This window comes from Schistocerca americana, chromosome 8 (genome assembly GCF_021461395.2).
Source record: "Schistocerca americana isolate TAMUIC-IGC-003095 chromosome 8, iqSchAmer2.1, whole genome shotgun sequence".
In the NCBI taxonomy this organism is placed as follows: domain Eukaryota; kingdom Metazoa; phylum Arthropoda; class Insecta; order Orthoptera; family Acrididae; genus Schistocerca; species Schistocerca americana.
Window position 1 is genome coordinate 227,925,328 of NC_060126.1, and position 22,044 is coordinate 227,947,371.

The 22,044-nt window shown below is 42.4% G+C and overlaps 1 long non-coding RNA gene across 1 annotated transcript; it reads right to left on the minus strand.

The window, feature by feature from the left end:
• Positions 1-393: 393 nt before the first annotated feature.
• LOC124544849 lies at positions 394-21,944 on the minus strand. The gene is made up of 3 exons (XR_006967570.1): positions 21,799-21,944; positions 5,610-5,860; positions 394-887 (listed from the first exon to the last, which is right to left on the minus strand). It is a non-coding gene; the product is annotated as an uncharacterized LOC124544849 (long non-coding RNA).
• Between the last annotated feature and the right edge of the window lie 100 nt (positions 21,945-22,044).

Here is a 22,044-nt window from a genome sequence, read left to right on the forward strand (position 1 = left end):
CCTGAGATTGGAAGTGACGCTGAGATACGGTCGTTATCTTAGCTTGAACTCACCCTGCTATCCTACTGATAATATCTAGTCACATGATAATGTTAATTTCTTCTGCAGTTAGCACTATAAATCGTTCCGTCGAGTAACAGTCGTATATATTCTCAACAACCTCAGAAACGTTGTGTTGATATGTTGTCACATATTAGTAAATCTGTAGTTACGTTAGTGTAGGTTCTAGCACTCAAACAACATTAATTTCACTCAGGTTTTAGATCTTAACACTAGCTTGTGATATACAGGACGCCAAGAATACGTAAGAAAAAGCAGCACTTTTGCACTGTTGCTGCTCATTGCAGTTGTAAACGGGTAGAATGGGATGAAATAACATGATCTAATGCGTAATAATTTCTAACATTTTATTTCAGACTTTAACATGTGTTTAGGGAAAACAGTTGCTCGAGAGAGATTAAAAGTGAAACATATGTCATAACAAAATGTAGACAATTAATGCCACATTCCCAGACTGGAGGGAAGGTTTGGATTTATCCCTCCAGCTACAAGAGTAAACGAAAATCTGGAAAGAATCTGTTCTGTTATTGCTGCCAGAACCCTGATGAAGGTTAGTCAGCGACGAAACATACCCTTTGTTTGCGAACATGCTTTGCATACTCAACAAGGTTAATGATAAGCAGAAGCTTTGAGCATGGATGACGCAACTATGAACAGTAATAGGAAGAGTGTGCGTTCATATTCTGATCCAACACAAAGTATTAGTTTGCCAGGACGTTACATCATTTAAATAGCACGACGACTTGTCAGTATGTTTATCGCAACAAAAATATTACCGCAGTTATTACACTTCTTCACCAAGTTTGTCCACAGATTCCGTTCAGTTCCTGAAAGCAAAAAGAAAGAAATATTAATATTCGAGAGGGAATGACGATAGGAGTCTGGTTTTTTAGTGCTGTCGCTCTGCACAGACTGTGATATCGCAGCCCATGTTTAGGACTTCAAAGTTAAGTCCGATTTAACAAAATATACACTCTCACTGTAATTTTAGGACGTTCAGTTTTTATGGAATTAATTAATGCCTAAGGTGTTCAATTAATTAATTGAGCTGGATGCGACACTATTTACTGCATGCTAATTAAAAAATGCTACAGTGTGGATACAGTTCTGAATGAGAGATGACAGTAATGTAATACATAAATATCCGTTATCACGCATTGAAATCTTACCGTTGGTAAGCGCATCTACTGCAAATAATCGAATACATCGTGAAAAAAGTCTTTACATTCCAGTGGTTGACTGAGATTAAAAATATTCAATGGGCTGCTCAGCTGCTTTGCCAAAATTACGATAGAGACACGTGCTGTGTGTGATTTCAAGTTCTTGTCTACGATAGGACGAGGATTAAGAAATGCACAGAACAACCGTCTCCTAAGGCAGGCAATGCCATCTGCCAGAACCAGCTAATGTATGCCCATACTTGCTCATGGAGGAGCAACAGTAGTGGTGAGCGCTTCCTTCGGAGCGACCACCAAGCAGTAGGGGATGTGTAGTTCGACACTTGAAGCCTATGTACGAAATCGAGAGCTATTCGTTTATTAAGGTCCGATCGGTCGTGAAGCGAGAACCACAGTGTAAATCCGGTGAAGTTTTGCAGATATGTGTTGGGCAACATCTAAGAAGCCCATCGATATTGTCACGTCAGTCTTTTCAGTTGTGAGCGCACAGTGAGCACTTAAAAATGCGTTGAAAATAGTTTCTCCTGCCAAGTATGATTGCACATTGAGAGAATTCGCCTAATTTGATGCAGCCCATATAACGTAACTGCCATGCATTTCCTTCTTCTGCAGGGGCAATAAAGACACTTCTGCAAAGTTTTTGAAGGGAAGTGTTTGATTACCCACCATGCAGCCCGAAATTAGCTACCTCTGAGTTTCATCTCTGCTCGCATAAACCGCTGGCTATGAAGACGACATTTTGGCACTGACATCGAGCTGCAGACCAGCGTAGATAATTGGCTGAAGGCACCAATGGCTGCCTTCTATGATGAGCGTATTGGAAAGTTGGTACGACGTTACGACAATTGTCTAAATCGGAGTGGTGGCTATGTAGGGATGTAGCTGAAAGGTGTAGCTAACTGTTGCAAATACAGTAAATATTATTTCCACTGTCGTTTCAATTTCGCGGAGATCCCACCTTCATAAAGGGGCAGTCCTCGTACAGATCTCACATAGCTTGTAAGCTACGACTAGCAAGTCTGGAAATGATTTTACTAACGAGATGTGTCAGTATGATTACTAATTCGACAAATATGGACATAAAAATTCAGTAGTTTATCACTAGGATACCGAAAAAGAAATACTCGCAAAAACAAGTGATCAACATGAAAAAAACAAGTATGACCACACTGTGTGTGACAGTGCTGTAAATTGCAACACAAATCTAAATACGAGATGAAATACATAACCATACTTTTCGATTTGATGCAAGAATTTGAAAACTGATGTCGGATTTTAGGTAAAATAATCAAAATATTTGTATTTATACGATACATTTTACAAACAATATAGATACGTTGTCAGAATATTTTCAGATAGAATGCATAGAGTTGCAATGTGACATCCTTATAATTTACCTTTGTTGGACTCTTACAAATTATACCTGTCCAGAGACAAATGTTTCTTATATGTATCATATTTGTTCGGAAACAAGTACGTTTATGAACAATTATTTTCAAGAGTAAACCACACAAAGAGTAAAAATTGAGCCAAAATCTTAGATGTACACCTTGAAAACAACCTGAGAATTTGCAACCACTTCCATCAACATGATATTGAAACATTAGTTTCCCAAATTCGAAGTCTAATGTCAAATTAATTTTGTGATTTGTAAATAGTTTTATATAGAATTATTAATGAAATGCCATATATAAAATGTCAAATTAATTCAATCTTATCTTTTTTTAGAATAAAGAATTATAAGTTAATGAATTTTAAATTACTTCAGTGGGTTAACTCTATATTTCCGACCGTCGCCCTTTGCCCTCCCCCTCTCTTTTTTCCCCCAGCGGTTACTGTTGCCTTAAGTACCGGGTGATCAAAAAGTCAGTACAAATTTGAAAACTTAATAAACCACGGAATAATGTAGATAGAGAGGTAAAAATTGACACACATGCTTGGAATGACATTTTTTTTTTTTATTAGAACCAAAATGCAGGATGGCGCTCCACCCCATATTGCTAGACGCGTGAAAGATCTCCTGCGTGCGTCGTTTGGTGATGATCGTGTGCTCAGCCGCCACTTTCGTCATCCTTGGCCTCCCAGGTCCCCAGGCCTCAGTCCGTGCGATTATTGGCTTTGGGGTTACCTGAAGTCGCAAGTGTACTGTGATCGACCGACATCTCTAGGGATGCTGAAAGACAACATCCGACGCCAATGCCTCACCATAACTCCGGACATGCTTTACAGTGCTGTTCACAACATTATTCCTCGACTACAGCTATTGTTGAGGAATGATGGTGGACATACTGAGGATTTCCTGTAAAGAACATCATCTTTACATGTAGAATAATCGGGTCTGCTGCCGGGTGTTTGTGTCGCTCTGGCACAATATTTCGGCCACGTAAGTCGTTGCCTTTTTCAGGTGCTACCTGAGACTGCCGAATTGGAGGATCTTGTCCAGAGGGAGCACCGGGGAAGAGACAACACATTACAGGCAGTGCCAGGCGGGCGCGGACGGTAGAGAGAGCACCCAGCGCCCTCTGGGCATAATACTGGACAAGATCCTCCAACATGGCAGTCTCAGGGAGCACCTGAAGAAGGCAACGAGTTACGTGGCCGAAATATTGTGCCAGAGCGACACAAACATCCGGCAGCAGACCCGATTATTCCACATGTCAAGATCTCGCCGGGAAAGCCTGAAGAGTTACATCATCTTTGCTTTGTCTTACTTTGTTATGCTAATTATTGTCATTCTGATCAGATGAAGCGCCATGTGTCGGACATCTTTTGAACTTTTGTATTTTTTTTTTTTATTCTAATAAAACTTCATGTCATTCCAAGCATGTGTGTCAATTTGTACCTCTCTATATACATTATTCCGTGATTTATTCAGTTTTCAAATTTATACTGACTTTCTGATCACCCGGTATGTTATGTACTGCCCAAAAATATTCGTCTTCTCCCAGTGTGGCCCAGGTAAGCTAAAAGGACGAATACCCCTGCTCTATCCGGACTGAGATCTGTGTTCATTTTCTCCATCCATTTTCTTCTTTTCCCATAGCATATTCTCATTTTTCGTCAGTTGCGCATTTTGTAGCCATTGGAGAATGCCATTAAAAACTCAAGGCTTGCACTAGTGACCCTGCATCCGCCAAAAAAAAAAAAAAATTCCACAGAAACATAACGATCATAATTTTCATATTTGGTTATCAAGTGCGTCTGATAGCGACTAAATTTTTTTCTACTATAACTCAGTTCACAATCAATCACGTGCAAGTGTTCCTCCCTGTCACTGTTGTTTTCCAGGGACGGATATTTGCTACGTCTAGGTGGACAGCTTTCATAGCGCTGTAGCACAAGTTACTCTTTAGATACAATTTCTTTACTATTTAGCAAAATTTGTTCAGAGTCCAAGCTGAACTACAGGTCCACCTTTTTACCATCTGGAAAAGTGAGTTCAGACGTCGGATGAAAGCAAGGACAAACCATCTGTTGTGTGCATAGTTCCGCGTAGTCAGCGCGTACACAACTTTCCCACTAGAGCGCGCCCCGCTAAGCACAACAGCGCAGGCGCAGCGCTCGTCCATCTCCGCACTACGAGATGGCGCTGTCTTAGAGACGGACCAAATTCTGCTTCCGCCGATCCGCGTATTAATATGTAACGCAGCCAATGAGATTGCTGCTAACGTAGAACCTTTTCTCCTCGCGGGTCACACTCGCGCAGTGATACCTGAACGCGCGATGTATTACAACGAGTGTACACACCTCCGATTAGTTAGTGTGCATCAGTCCGCATTAGTCTGCATTTGTCTGTAGCAATCTATAGTCAAGTTTCAGTCTGTGTCTAATAAGATTATCATATTCCTGTACACAGCCATGAAGAGAAATGTATAGACACTTTGTCAAATATCAGAGATATGTCAGAATAAGATCAACGTACCAAGACCAAAGGAACTTCAGATTGTCAATTGTAAATAGCATCCAGAACCAAGTTAAGTAATTTTTATGCTTGTTATTTTAATAAATGTGTGTGAAAATTAATCAAGTTCTGTTTAAAGTTGGTCACCGTCAATCTGCTACTCTAGGCATGCAAGTGGCATTTCTATCGTCTGACCTAACGGCAGAAGATAAACACGCTACGATAAGACCACGAGACATATTGCTGACACTCGCCTATTTCGTTAGAGCGACAAGTCAAATAATCTGATGGTGTGTGTACCGAAGGTCTTACAGTACGCACACCACACCATCTCCAACAACAACAAGCCTAGTACAGCACTGCGGTGTATTGCAAACAACCTTTCGTTGACAGCAGCTCTACCGTACTACCTAGCAGTTCTTTCTTACTTTAGAAATAAGTAGTAAATACAATACACTAAGGATACAGACCTGAGGAACAGCACCGAATGTTTTAGTGGGAAAGTCCACAACCGCGGCGTGACCTCTTGTAGCCGGCACTACGCGGCCTGTTGAAGGGGCGGCCGGCACGCATTCTACGTCCCTTGCTCTGGTCGGCTGTCTCACTGAGGGAGACTTCGCTGGCAGCCACGTCCTGCGCCGCTATGGGCGCGTTCAGCACTGGATCTGTATCATCCACGAGGATCACTTGCTCAGCTGGGACTTCTGCAGCAACCTGTTCTCTAACAGACAAGCAGAACAGAAAAAAAGGTGTTAATAGCAATACCGCACAGGGTGTTCATAAATGAATATCGGGGTTTTAACGCTTTATAATATTTATTACATTAAACTTACAGTCAGAAATGATATGTCAAATGAAAGAGCAACTCGAACAGTTGTTTCTTAAAAGACATCATAGTCGCCGTTGACTGTATAAAAAACTCATGGTTTCTATTGCAATTTCGGCCTTATGCAAAAGTTACATTCTGTCAGAATATAAAACTATCTGACATGAGTACATGTCGTCATCAAAATGCAGCCTTTTGACGATGACATGTACTCATGTCAGATATGAAACTTCCTGGCAGATTAAAACTGTGTGCCCGACCGAGACTCGAATTCGGGACCTTTGCCTTTCGTGGGCAAATGCTCTACCAACTGAGCTACCGAAGCACGACTCACGGCCGGTACTCACAGCTGTACTTCTGCCAGTACCTCGTCTCCTACCTTCCAAACTGTGAGTACCGGGCGTGAGTCGTGCTTCGGTAGCTCGGTTGGTAGAGCACTTGCCCGCGAAAGTCAAAGGTCCCGAGTTCGAGTCTCGGTCGGGCACACAGTTTTAATCTGCCAGGAAGTTTCATATCAGCGCACACTCCGCTGCAGAGTGAAAATCTCATTCTGGAAATCATGTCAGATAGTTTTATATTCTGACAGAAGGTAACTTTTGCAGTGTTACTTGAAAATGGCCATAAGGCTGAAATTGCAATAGTAATAATAAATATTTTATACAGTCAACGGTGACTATCATGTGTTTTAAGAAATATTATATGTCTGTGAATCCCAACCATGAGAAGTTAATCAAACAGTTGTGTTTGGCACCAGTGCGCATGTGGAGCGCGCAATGTTTCCGCGCTTACTTCAGTTACTTCACTGTATCCAAGCACTGGATAGGCCGCAAGGGGCCCAATGACAGGGCTTGCTTTGCATGAGCTCTACGTTCACCCGACCTAACGCTATGCGGTATTTTCCTTTGAGGTTTCATCAAGGATCGTGTGTACGTGTCTCCGCTACCAGCAGACCTCCCTGAATCAAGGAACCGGATTGAAGCAGCTGTTGCTACAATAACTGAAGACACACTTATCAACGTTTGGGAAGAACTCGGCTATAGACTTGATGTGTGCCGTGTGACAAATGGTGCTTACACAGAACATTTCTAAGGTTCTTGGTAAAACTGTTTGAGTTGCTCTTTCGTTTGACATATCAAATGTTCAAATGGCTCTGAGCACTATGGGACTCAACTGCAGAGGTCTTGAGTCCCTTAGAACTTAGAACTAGTTAAACCTAACTAACCCAAGGACATCACAAACATCCATGCCCGAGGCAGGATTCGAACCTGCGACCGTAGCGGTCTTGCGGTTCCAGACTGCAGCGCCTTTAACCGCACGGCCACTTCGGCCGGCTTGACATATCATTTATAACTGTAAGTTTAATATAATAAATATTATAAAGCGTTAAAACCCTGATATTCATTTAAAAAACACAGTGTATAATGTGTACCAATAACTAAGAACAAATTCGTTTCTGATACCGTCTTCCAAAACTGAAAACATGAATGGATGTTTCGCAATACTCCTCTAGTGCAACTTTCAGTTAACGTAGATCTGTTACTGAATATAGGTTCCGACTTTTATGCAGAGCATTGTTTTTTCTTGTTACCCAAACATGTTTAGGCACCCCTGTGCCATCATCTGTGGATTTCGTTTATTGAAGAACTTGATTTTACATTATGCAGTTTTGCAGAAGCATCTGTATGGTGTCCTGCACTGATAGCGTGTCGTGTTTTGTTGTGACTGATCCTTCTTTTTTCGCGTACTGAGGGCACTGTACACACGTATTAAATGTACTTCGTGTACTTTCGGTTTTGAAAACGCCTTTTCACTTCGCAAAATGCGGTGTACGTGATGTTATGCTGGTTAGTATTAATGTTCGAAAATATTAGCCAAAAATGTCCATTTATACGTCGACAGACACTATGGCAGCGGCTTACTCATTTATATAACAGTAGCCGCTTTCATCTTTATTCAAAGCGTAAGCAATAATTGTTTGAAATGTACTGCAGTGGTATATGGTTCAAATGGCTCTGAGCACTATGGGACTTAACAGCTGAGCTCATCAGTCCCCTAGAACTTAAACCTAACTAACCTAAGGACACTATGGCAGAGGCAGGATTCGAACCAGCGACCGTAGCGGTCGCGCGGTTCCAGACTAAAACGTCTAGAACCGCTCGGCCACAGTGGCCGGCTACAGTGGTATAGAGGAAGTGGAAACGAACCAGTTAATAAAGGACACTTGTGTACCATTAATTCGGGGAACTGCCACAAAAGGGCTAACAAAGACGACCTAAGCAACGGTGCATAAGCGGCATACGTGATTTTCAGTATTCTCTCGCTGTCTGCACGGAAACCATTGGCCCTAGAGAAAAAACGAAATGGACTTTTTTTGTAGGAAATTTAATGCAGTTTAATTTCGTACTGGGACACGTTTTGCTAGATGCCGCGGTTTCCGATCTACTCAAGAAAAACGTGATAACGTGGCCTTCAAAGCACCCATGTCCTCACACACCCTTTTCGCGCCTCCCCCCCTTCCCCCGGACTCCCCCCCCCCCCCCCCCCCCCCACACCGCAGCGCCACCTCACCCGAGCAGGATTCCTAGTATGTTGTTCGTGGTACTCCATTCACTGTACTAAAACATGCTACTACACAAATTATTTTCCGTATTCAAAGTGTTGGTCTTCACTGACTGGGCTATCAGGACACCGGCTATTTCGTGAAGTAAAATTTACACATACGTCAGTTTTACAGTCTACGAGGTGTGGCTAGAAAAAAACCGGACTAGTACTGGTGAAACAATAAAACGAATGCAATAAGGCTGAAAGTAGCGTGGAAAATGTTGAGTGTACAGAAAGAACAGCGTGTTAACATCAAATTTTGTTTCAAACTAGGAAAATCTGCAAGTGAAACGTTTGTAATGTTACAACAAGTGTACGGCGATGATTGTTTATCGCGAACACAAGTGTTTGAGTGGTTTAAACGATTTAAAGATGGCCGCGAAGACACCAGTGATGACACTCGCACTGGCAGACCATTGTCAGCAAAAACTGATGCAAACATTGAAAAAATCGGTAAACTTGTTCGAGAAGATCGCCGTTTAACAACCAGAGCAGTGTCTGAGTTAACAGGAGTTGACAAGGAAAGTGTTAGTCAGATTCTTCATGAAAGTTTCAACATGAACAAAGTGTGTTCAAAAATGGTTCCAAAGTGTCTCACAATTGAACAGAAGGAACGCCGAAGAATGATTTGTTCTGACATCCTGGAAGACATTGAAAGTGATCCCACCTTCTTACAAAATGTTATTACTTGCGATGAATCGTGGTTTTTTACTTACGATCCCGAAACTAAACGCCAATCGATGCATTGGAAAACTCCTGGTTCTCCACGACGAAAAAAAGCACGAATGTCAAAATCGAAATTCAAGGCAATGATGATTGTTTTTTTTTGACATCAAAGGGATTGTGCACATTGATTGGGTACCAGAGGGACAAACAGTGAATCAGCATTACTACATTAGTGTCCTGGCTACCCTACGTGAGCGAGTACGGAGAAAACGGAACCATTTGTGGAGAAAAAAGTCATGGATCCTTCACCAAGACAATGTCCCAGCTCACAGTGCGTTGTCAGTGAAGACGTTTTCGGCAAAACACAACATTCCCATCTTAGATCATCCACCCTGCTCACTTATTTGGCCCCCTGTGACTTTTTTCTTTTCCCTCAAGTCAGCATCGAAAGGAACTAGATTTGAGACTGTTGAAGCAGTAAAAGAAAAAGCGACGGAAGTAATGTATGGACTTACCGAAAATGATCTGCAGCATTGCTATGAACAGTGGAAAATTCGTATGGAGCGGTGTAGAGACCGAGGAGGAGAGTACATTGAAGGAGATAACATGAAATTGTAAATAATTGTAAATAAATGTTTTTTTCCAGCATCAGTCCGGTTTTTTTCTAGCCGCACCTCGTATAAGTGGACGAACAGACAATATACAGAAAGTATACAGCAAAAAAGGTCGAATATGAGAAATAATTCGTGTGGACGCAAATGTTTATGCAATGGTAGGAGTGAGCGTCATGAACAACTTACTAAAAATCCTGACAGGTGGGGGTGAGTGTGAATCTGGCGGTGCGATTGAAAGCCACTTTGGCACGTGTTTCTTGAATAACTCAAAAACCGCGATTTCTAACGCAAATGTATCCCAGCATTTCCTACAAAAGAGGTGCTATTTTTTTTCCCTCTGCGACCAATAGCTTGGGCGCTGAGAACGAGATAATACTGAAAACCTTGCGCACCGTGCATGCGCTGTAACTCAGGTGTTTTTTATAGATCAATTTGTGTTGGTTTCCCCACTCGATAGATCACAGATGTCATATATCAAATTGTTATACGTTGTACATATCCTGTATAACAATGGCCGCTAAAATTGCAAAATCGCGAAGAAGACTTTCAATGAACGTCAAGATTAGCACTTCAGTGCAAACGCATGCCATACGAATGAGTAATGCCATCTACATTGCTTATATAAGAAATGATTACGTGGTGAGCCTTTCACTCAGAAATCGTATTTGAATATTGGTCTCTTGTAAGAAAATCGCGTTATGCCTGGTATAGGAAGGAGAAACGTGTTACCACAGTGTGCCGAAAATCGAGAGGGCAGGATCGTGACCTATGGAGACTCCGGTTTATCATTCTGCGACACAGCTGCTCGCTATGGTCGGGACTCCATGACGACCAAGTGAATGTGGAGTCGATCGTTCAGCAGGTCCATACAGCATCTCAGCGGCTCCACTCGAAAAATGCCCTAAAGGGCGAATATAAACTGATCCAATCAAAAGTATCCATACATCTGTTAACGGACATTTATATGAAGGGTGTTGACCCTTTATGGCGATTCATTCTGTTGGTGAGACCTCCAACGAGGTGTCTGGACGTCTGTGGAGGAAAGGTAGACCATTCTTTCTCAAGTACCGAAACCAGAGGATGTTGGACGCTGTGCCTGGAGCGAAGACGACTCTTATCTGTCTGCCATTAGGCTCAGGTCGGGACACCGAGTAGGGCACTTCATTTCAGAAACGTTATTGCCCAAAAACCACTGCCGTACCGATGCTGCACTACGACATGGTCCATTGCCACACTGATGCAAACACTTATCGTCTCCGAAATGTTGCTCTACTATACGAAGAACACAGTGCGGTGAAATGTGTTCATATTCTCACGTAATTAGCGCTTAGTTAGTTAGTTAAGTGTTCCATTGATCAATCTCATGGTATCCGTTATGATGTGTAACGTGTCAAGTGCATAAGAAATGGACACATGAATGAAGGTTTTTTTAATTTTTATTACCTACCCTATTCTCTTAAATTGCACAAAATGCGTGTATTATAAATACAGATTTATTTATTCCTGTTCAAGGATTCGTTTGTGGTATAGAAGGAGTTGTCAAGGAGATATGATTTCAGTTTAGTTTTAAAATTGTTACTGCTGTGGGTTTTATTTTATCTGGTTTATCGGAAAGTTTTACAGCAGTATATTTTACCCCTTTCTGTGCCAAAGATAGGTTAAGTAGAGGATAGTGTAAGTCTTTTTTTTTCTTCTGGTACTATAAACATAAATGTCGCTGTTGTTTTTAAACTGGCCCACGTTGTTGAGAACAAATTTCATTATCGAGTGAATGTACTGTGAGGCTGTTGTAAGAATTCCTAACGTTTTGAAGAGATGCCTACAAGATGTGCCAATGTGAGCCCCACACATTATTCTAACCATTTTCTTTTGAGCAGTGAATACTTTTGCCTAAGTGTTGAGTTACCCCAAAATATTATTCCGTATGACATCAGAGAATGAAAGTATGCAAAATATGTAGCTTTCTGATTTTTATATCCTCAAAATTAGCAGTTATTCTGATTGCAAAAGTTGCTGAACCTAGTCGCTTTAGGAGATCCAAAATACGAACTTTCCAATTAAGATTCTGATCTAAATGTACACCCAAAAACTTAGTATGCTCTACCCTGGCTACTGATTTCTGTTAATGTGTTATATTCATTGAAGGAACTGTACTCCTTGCAGTAGCAAATTGAATGTACTGTGTTTTTTCAAAGTTGAGAGCAAGCCCTTTCGCAGAAAACCAATCAATAACTTTTGCAAACACATTATTTGTGTCATTTTCTATTGGATTTTCTTTAACAGGATTAATAATGATGCTTGTATCATCAACAAACAGTGTCAGTTTAGCTTCTTGTTCTAGATAAGAAGGGAGGTCATTCACATATATCAAGAACAGAAGAGGACCCATGATCGAACCCTGTGGAATACCCAATATTGTTTCACCCGTTAGATGAAGTGGGAACTCATATGCTGTTCCATTTATACCATAGAATTGTAATTTCTGTAACATAATAACTTTCACACAATTGGATAAGCCACAGAAAGTTCCTATTGGTGACATTTTACTATTTAAAGGCTCTATTACGTGGGCAGTGAAACTGTATATTGCTGTCTCAGTGGAACAGCATTTTTAAAATCCAAACTGTGATTTACAAAGTAACCCATTACTGCTAAGGTGGCAACCACACTTGAGTACATTACTTTCTCGACAATTTTTGAAAACGCTGTGAGCAAGGATGCTGGCCAGTAATTATTGAGATCTGTGGTGTCCCCTTTTTTGCAGAGAGACTTGAAAATGGCATATTTTAACCTGTCTGGGAAAATACCTTCAGTTTGCGATGCATTACAGATGTGACTCAGAACACCAACTGTAACTGCTCCACATTGTCCTAATATCTTGTTAGAGATGTCTTGTACTCCAACAGAATACTTATTTTTCAAAGATTTAAAGATTTTACTTAATTCACAAGAGGTTGTTAGCTGAACATTAGTCTGACTAGGATTTCTCAAAACTGACCCTTCCATGTACTGCTTGGCTTTTTCTTTTGAACCCTTCTCATCAATTTTTTCACCTAAACTTAAGAAATGGTTGTTAAATACATTAGCTACTTGTGCACTGTTGGTTAAGATGGTCTCATTCCTTTAATAGGAATACTACCTACCCCAGTGGCCACTTTTCCTGTCTCTCTTCTAATAACATTACTTAAGCGCAGTAGGGGGACCACGCCCTAACCACAAGAAACACCACCATACCATAATACCAACTCATCTTTTCTTCACTGTTGGCAGGTAACGTTCTCCAGGCATTCTCCAAACCCTAACCCTTCCATCGGATTAACATAAGGTCCAGCATGATTCATCACTCTCTAAATCACACGTGTCCAGTCATCCTCTGGCCACCTCAACCCTCGCTTAGTGTTGGTCACAAAACTGTGTGACTCACGAAGAGCTACTAGACATTGTACCCCCTTTTTTTAACTCCCTACACACGGTCATTGAGCTAGCTGAACTGCTGGTAGCAATTTGGAATTCAAGAGTGATTCCTTCAACTAATTTCATTCGATTTTTTTTAATCGCATTCTGTGATGCTCGACGGTCCCTTTTCGTCAGTACATGAGGTCTGTCTGGCCTTGGTTTACCAGTGGTTGTTCCTTCACCTTTCCACTTCACAATCATATCACCAACAGCGGATACAGATGGGTTCAAATGTCCCTAATGGAATTGTTATTCAGACGACATCCAATGGTTAGTCCACGCTCGAACCCACCGATCTCTCCTGAACAACTCATTCTACAGTTAATCTTCCTCTACAGAGAGCACGATATTCTCCCAATACTGTTGTACTGAATGATCTGCCTCACATGACATCTAGTGGTTAAATGCGCAATACATAGGGGTGTCCGGATACTTCTGATCAGAGCATGTATTAATAGTTAGGTCACGCAGAATCGAACAATCACTGCCGTACCCTCAGTAGGAAATGGGCTTGTTTGCAGTTTCACGCGTGTCAGCAAGGACAGGCCGACGACGGCCGGAGCATCATGGATTGTTAGCACTGCGAACATTGTTGTTCTTTCCCTTACAGAGACAGACTCGCAGACCGAGGTACACTCGACAACAAGACTGAACACAAGAGCGGCGCCACATCCTTTTTTCCCACTACTTTGCTGTTTCCAGGAATTGTCCATAGAATATTCTTCAGTACGGCGAATTCTCTAGTATGATCTCCAATGCCACCCTTACAAAGATTTATTAACATAACAGCTGAAACAAGCCGAACTTGAGAAAAGATGACGTTTTGTTGACTGGTTTCAGAGACGACGACACGAAGACGACGGTTTTGCGAGGATGATGACGTTTGGTTTACGGGGCGCTCAACTGCGCGGTCATCAGCGCCCATACAAAGTCCCAATCTTCACACAGTCCAATCTAGTCACTTCCACGAATGATGATGAAATGATTACGACAAGACAACCCTCGGGTAGATAAAATCCCCAACCCGGCCGGGAATCGAACCCGGGACCCCGTGATCCAAAGACAGCTACTCTAGCCACTAGACCACGAGCTGCGGACAGGTTTTGCGAGGAATATCATCTCATGTGACAAGGTGCACATCCACTAAAGGGGATTTTTGAATAAACAGAACTGATTCAAGCGAAGGAAATGTATCCACAGCGACTGACGGTTTGGTGTGGCTTTTGGATGAGTTGTATCACCGACCCTTATTTTTTGAAGTTGAAACAGGAGAAGTTATGACAGTTAACAGAGACTCACACCAGGCGATAATAAGAGAGTTTTCGTGGCCTCGTTTCAGTGGGAGGGACGTTCAAGAGTTGTGGTTTCACCAAGATTGTGCCACTTATTACACTTCACGCGAAACAATTGAGTTACTCCACGAGCGGATTCCGGATCGCCTCACTTCGCATAATGATGACCAACAATGGGCACCAAGATCATGTGACTTTTACCTCTTGAGATTTTTTTCTTTCGTGTACTGTTAAATCATTGGCGCGTGTCAATAAACTCCGAAACATCAGCGACTGAAATGAGGAAACTCGACGAGTTGTGGGGCGTAATCCAAGAGGAGCCTTGTCATACAGCTATTGCGAATTTCACAAACAAATGTCTGGCATTGCAGTGCAGAGAGGAGACCATGTGCCAGATCTCATTTTCCCTACTTGAAATGGGAAGGTGCGATGAACATGAGAACGAAGTCTTTCACGACGGCCTTGTTATACAAAACACTCTAAGAGTTCTTGCAGTGTCAGTTCAAGGTAGAACCTACGATGGTCTTGTTTACGTATGCATTTTGTTAATGAGATTTGATTAAACAAAGTTCATAATTTGATATATCAAAACTGCACACTTTTTAAAGGACCCTTTAAGTTGAACATTGATACGTTGAAATATTCTGTTCTATCTGAAGGACTGCGTTGTACCAGCTGACCAATGTTTTTACTTCGTTCGCACACGGTTGAGCTCCACGCTGAGATGAAATATGACAACCGGTTAAGAAATCCTTAGCAGCTTATATCCCAGCAATGGAAGTACAATAAGCAGAGATATTATGACGTCACAAACGTGAAGCCGGCACCTGCCATGTTCGTTGCCCAAGCATTAGCTTGTGGTGCAAGTGTTTTGATCAAAAATTTACTAAGCTGTCCAGTAATATTCTAAAGTGTAAAAGCATCACCTTTCATTTGTAGACGCGCGGAGGGCCCGCGCGGTCTAGGGCGCCATTTTACGAATTGCGCGGCCCTTCGCGCCGGGGGTTCGAGTCCTTCCTCGGGCATGGGTGTGTATGTTGTTCTTAGCATAAGTTAGTTTAAGTTTGTTTATGTAGTGTGTAAGTCTAGGGGCCGATGACAGCATTTTGGTCCGTTAGGAATTCACACACATGTTTTTTCTTTCGTAAGAGTACTCGAGCAAGTGATATTTTTTCCTGTACACGTTTGCTGGATACGTTGTTTACTTTTAGTGTAGTGATCATTTGAATATTAAAAAATAGTGTAAGTAATGATCTGCGTGCGCATGATGTCCTGTATGTCAGAGTAGGCACTATACCTTACCATCTCAAAAAGACACAAAAGAGGCACACCACCATCGCCAAAATCAAATCCCGAGTTCGAGTCTCGGTCCGGCACACAGTTTTAATCTGCCAGGAAGTTTCATATCAGCGCACACTCCTCTGCAGAGTGAATATTTCATTCTAGAAATATGTAGTTGTAAATGAGTATAAATTCTCGAAACACGTTGTGCTAAGCGTGGGAAAATAAGTAACTGGTGCAGTTTTCATTATTTAAATCAAGAGAGACGTGTTTCACAGACCTGAAGGTGAACTTGTATGAACGTGCCTCAGCAATGCCTCTGCGACGTCTAGGTTACCGTCGTCGCTGGCGGCGTAGTGTACCTGTGTATCGGAGCTTAAAAGCAATTGATATTGACTTGGCTCGGCAGTTTAATAAACAGCAATTAAATGGAGGTCCCAATGAGTTGCGTGGACTGCGTCTGAACTTCACTTGTGAAGTACAAGCTGTGTTTGGAGGCTCAACATGGCTGCCCTTGGCTGTTGTTTGGGGCAACCACGCTGATTATGGTGCGTTTCTGGATGAGGTATCGAATATATTGCTACCCCCTACTTATACCTCCCGAGGAGATCACGAATGTAAAATTAGAGAGATTCGAGCGCGCACGGAGGCTTTATGGCAGTCGTTCTTCTCGCGAACCATACGCGAGTGGAACAGGAAAGGGAGGTAATGACAGTGGCACGTAAAGTGCCCTCCGCCACACACAGCTGGGTGGCTTGCGGAGTATAAATGTAGATGTAGATGTAGAAATAATGGCAGGAAAAAAGTTTATCGCTACTTCATTTTCGTTGTTCACTCCGTATAGCCCCAGCATCAACTACGACATTCTAATTTATTACGTCTTTGCTAATATATTTGCAAACAAATATTGCGAACAGTGTGTACACTCGTATGTACCACTGCCTGTACCTGACAAATTACGTCATTGTACGACACGCAGTTCGGGAGATACGACGTCGTAAACACAGGGACGAATGAAAAATTAACTCATTTGTAAAGTAATCATAATCAGACGTTTAAAGCTGTTTTGTACAATGGGTGTTTCTTTAAATAATTGCGATTGATGGAAGGGATTACTGGTGGAGTAAGAAAGGCTCTGCAGAAGACGAGTATCTTAGTGAGAGAGGCTGTAGCCGTGACTGCAAGTGGCAAGACGTGGAGATCACACGATATCCTCCGTGAGCTGGACCAGAATGGATTCAGTAAGGCTAGCAATCTCGCGTCGTTTGTGTCAAAGTCGTTAAGCCGTGCGCCAAGTTCGATAGCTCGCGCACGGCGAGTTGAGTACGCTCTTTGCCAGTTAGAGAGTCTTTGGTTTCCTCAATTACTGAAGAGAGGAAGTGTGTTGTGCAGAAAGGCAGGGGGGCGGTTGGGACTTTGCAAAATTGGTGAATGGTGTGTCCGATGAAACGTAGGAGCTTCCTGGAGAGTAATTAGACAGCATTGCCGGGGCAACATTGTTCTGATGTGAGCGTTGACGGTCGGCGTTTTTCCGAACAGGGCGCGAATCGGCGAAAGCCACCGGTCTTGTCCCCTCCTGCACTAAGAGACCGGAACACCTTCACCACAGGATTTTGCCGGACACCGATTCAAGAAAGGAAGGAAAATTGGGTTTAACGTCCCGTCGACATCAAGGTCATTACAGACGGAGCACAAGCTCAGATTGTGTCAAGGATGGGGAAGGAAATCGCCCGTGTCCTTTCAAAGGAACCACGCCGGCATTTCCATGGTGCGAATTAGGGAAATCACGGAAAACCTAAATTTGGATGACTAGAGGCGGGTTTGAACCGTCGTTCTCCAGAATGCGAGTTCAGTGTGCTGACCACCGCGCCATCTCGCTCTGTGGGCACCCAGTGAAACCCTTCTTCGGGTTCCTTGGTCGAGGAAAGAGCCCGGTTCCACTTCCTTATGTTTATGATGAGCGTCACTTGTATGTTTACCAGAGACTTGTCTCCATTACCTTCTGCTCCTTGTGCTTGAAGCAGCTTGGCGCTGGCTTTCCGCTTGGACTTTCAAACTTTTTGGGCTGCGCTTCCCCATTTTCAATTTAATTTGTTTCTGAAAGGGCTTGTGGCACGTGCTCAAATTGGAAAATTTGCTTAATTGGCTTATGTCTGGAGTAAATGTTTTTAAGAAACCTTTCGGCACTCTATCTTAAGTAAGGTGCAGACTATTGTTTTGGCGATTTAATTTTAAAGCGTAGAAGCCTGTGCCCAATTCTAAGTTATTTTTTGTCACAATGTTGATGTTAAGAAACAAGAACCGTTTTTTTTTTAGTGGCAGTGACTTGTTTCTTGCAGCCAGTAAGTTGTTTTTGCCTCTTAGATACCACAACAACCTTTAGGAGAAATAAATGGAGTAATTTATATGTGGCTTGCCTCTAATAAATTACATGTGAAACTCTAAAACCAATTCCCTGGGGACAACTGAAGTTCCTGAGAATCTCTGAAATGATCATTAAGGTGATAAAAGTCATTTGGTATACCTTGGGTTGTAGATGCTAGTTTGAAGGCTACTTCTGTGTTTATTAAGATTGTCGTGATGTTTGTTCTACACTTAACATAATAATAACTTTGATCCTTGACAGGTAAAAATTCCGGTTTTAAGTGTATACCTCGCTCAAACCTGTTAACTTCATCTAGCACCGCTAGGCGAGTTAACATTCAGTGGTGTTTTAATCTTAATATTAATTACTGGATTTCTTTTAGAGTCGTGGCAGAGGCTTTGGTTTTTCTTAACCTGTTCACTGCTGAAGTGAGCTATGTTCTATACATTGTACCCATACTCCGTCGGTTTGTTGTCACGGGGGCGGGTAGGTCCCGAAGTCTACGTCTGGGGTCTGTTGTGTCGTCTTCAGGTCTGTGTCCTGACCTCACGTGAGACCGGTGTATTACTCCAGGATATATTGTAACTCGGCATGACCTTCATTGTAAATTATTAATATTTAATGTTTTGATGAAGCTTAATTTTTAAAAAATTTAAAGAAAATCTAAACTGTTTCGCACCTTGTATTTCACGTTTAATGCCTTTCCTTAAGGGTGAAACCTCAAGTTTAATCTTTAATGTGTTTCGTAAGCTGAGCGTGGTATCAACGTTGCTGTTCAGGAAAATGCGTTATTATTGGTAAATAAAGTGTCTTAAAGAGTACTTGGCATCAAATAATGTTCAGCAGTTTTCTTCAGCAGTTTTCCCCAGCCCTCCCTCTAAGACAGTGGTCGTCAAAGCTTTTTGCTCAAGACCCAGTATTAACATAGGGATGACATCTCGGGCCGCATATATACCAAACTTATTATTAATTGGTAAGACATACAAATTGGTAAGTTGCAAGCGTCCAGTAGACCAGTTGTGGTAGGGGCGCGAGAAGTTGGCAGCCGTCCCCCATGTAGTGATCATTAAAAAATCGGCACCATTCAAACCACTTCGTGTCAGCTGTTCTCAATTTCAGACTGTTGCACTCTCAGCAACCCTAAAGTCATGGCACAGCTTTGCGTAACTAAGTTTTGTGTTATATGTGTGAACGGATGGTTAATTGGTTAATAAAAGTAACTGTACTTATGTTTTAAAGCATTATTCAATACGAGACACTGTGACATATGATTTGAATGTCAGTTTTCTTCTACTCATTAGCCGAGCGGTCATAGGCGCTGCAGTCATGGGCTGTGCGGCTGGTCCCGGCGGAGGTTCGAGTCCTCCCTCGGGAATGGGTGTTTGTGTTTATCCTTAGGATAATTTAGGTTAAGTAATGTGTAAGCTTAGGGACTGATGACCTTACCAGTTAAGTCTCATAAGATTTCACATGCATTTGAACATTTTGAACTTCTACTCATTGCACTGTATGATAAGATCTTTAATGTAATATTCCTTGTTGCAAGCAAGTATCGCATTTGAAGATGACAGTCTCTGTAACGTGCATTCACAAATCCATGTTGCTTTCGTCTCAGAATTCATGCCGTACACTCGCTACGAGACGCTCGCACACGTGAGTTGTCGGTACTGGAAGACAAAACAATAAGTTTCCCGCTGTAACACAGTAGTGGCCGCGCTACTTGACCGCTATACCCCTGAGGTAAGCTACCAACTTTACTTAGCTCATGGACGAATTCATCAACATCGATTAAAATTAAGCACATCCTAAAATCGTACTGGCTGTGTAAGTATTTGGCCGACCGGTTTGGCCGAGCGGTTTTAGGCGCTACAGTATGGAGCCGCGCGACCGCTACGGTCGCAGGTTCGAATCCTGCCTCGGACATGGATGTGTGTGATGTCCTTAAGTTAGTTAGGTTTAAGGAGTTCTAAGTTCTAGGGACTGATGACCTCCCATAGTGCTCAGAACCATTTGAACCAATTTGTATTTTTTTGTTATTAAGCAGGAAAAGTACAGCTATTAACGTTAGCTGACGTTTTGGATTCGGCAGTTAGTTGTCAGATGCATATTGTTATAAAATACGACTGAGAATCGCGGGCCATAATACTTGATTCGGGCCGCATGCGGCCCGAGGGGCGCAGTTTGACGACCGCTGTTCTAAGACATGTTGGTTGATATCGTCCTAAGATACAAGCGCTTGTTGCCTATATCGGTCGTATACCCATGTATGTGTACGTGTGTGGTGTTGTCAAATGCCTAACAAGGGAACCTCCCCATCGCACCCCCCTCAGATTTAGTTATAAGTTGGCTCAGTGGATAGGCCTTGAAAAACTGAACACAGATCAATTGAGAAAACAGGAAGAAGTTGTGTGGAACTATGAAAAAAATAAGCAAAATATACAAACTGAGTAGTCCATGCGCAAGATAAGCAACATCAACGTTAGGGTGAGCTCATGAGCGCCGTGGTCCCGTGGTTAGCGTGAGCAGCTGTGCAACAAGAAGTCCTTGGTTCAAGTCTTCCCTCGAGTGAAAAGTTTACTTTCTTTATTTTCGCAAAGTTATGATCTGTCCGTTCTTTCATTGACGTCTCTGTTCACTGTAATAAGTTTAGTGTCTGTGTTTTGCGACCGCACCGCAAAACCATGCGATTTGTAGACGAAAGGACGTGCCTCTCCAATGGGAACCGAAAACATTTGATCGAAAGGTCACAGGTCAACAGAGTCCTCCACAGGAAAACACATCTGATATATTCTATACGACTCTGGTGACGGCATGTGCGTCACATGACAGGAATATGTTGTCGACCCACCTAACTTGTACACTTGGCGAATGGGTAAAAAGACTCTCCTACCTTGCCCGATTTAAGTTTTCTTGTGGATGTGATAATCACTCCCAAAAAAGTGATGAAAACATAAGAGTTTGTCACATAACTGCAACAAATGAATGCTACAGTTTCACGGTCGCTCTGTCAAAACATATGTTTTTAACGTTTTCTAATTTTTCCGTGTGTAGACCGTCAAATCCTGCATATGTCCAAGCAAGTCTGAACATGTCCTGGAATTTTGGAGAGCGAAGCTGATTATGTGTGAGTGCCTGAACTTTGATAATTGTCTGAAAACAAAAAATTAAACATTTCACTCGGGGAGAGACTCGAACCAAAAACCTCTCGTTCCGCAGATGCTCACGCTAACCACGTGACCACGGCGCTCCTGAGCTCACACTCTCATTGATGTTGCCTATCTTTCCCATGGGCTACTCAGTTTGTATATTTTGCTTATTTTTTTCATAGTTCCACACAACTTCTTCCTGTTTTCTCGATTGATCTGTGTTCAGTTTTTCAAGGCCTATCCACTGTGCCAACTCATAACTAAATCTGAGGGGGTGCGATGGGAAGGTTCCCTTGCAAGCACGTGAGCACGTGTGTGTGTGTGCGCGCGCCTGGGTGTGTGTGTGTGTGTGTGTGTGTGTGTGTGTGTGTAGAAGTTAGCTGCGTAAGAAGCTTGGAGGTGACTGACTAACCTGCGCAGCCTGGCGCCATCCTGAAAGGTTTGGGCCATCGCCAACGCACACACCAACAGTATTGCAACGGTACACTCTCTCTTCATGGCTCAAGGCGTTTCACTGTGCGAAGGAACACAGCATCAAACTGCGACGGCAACGCCCATGTAAGCCGAGAGCGCCAAGGCGTTCATATCATTCTTACAGGAAACTGTGGCTTCCTGCGTTTCTTTTGTAGCGTTACATCATCTATCACGAGAAATCTCT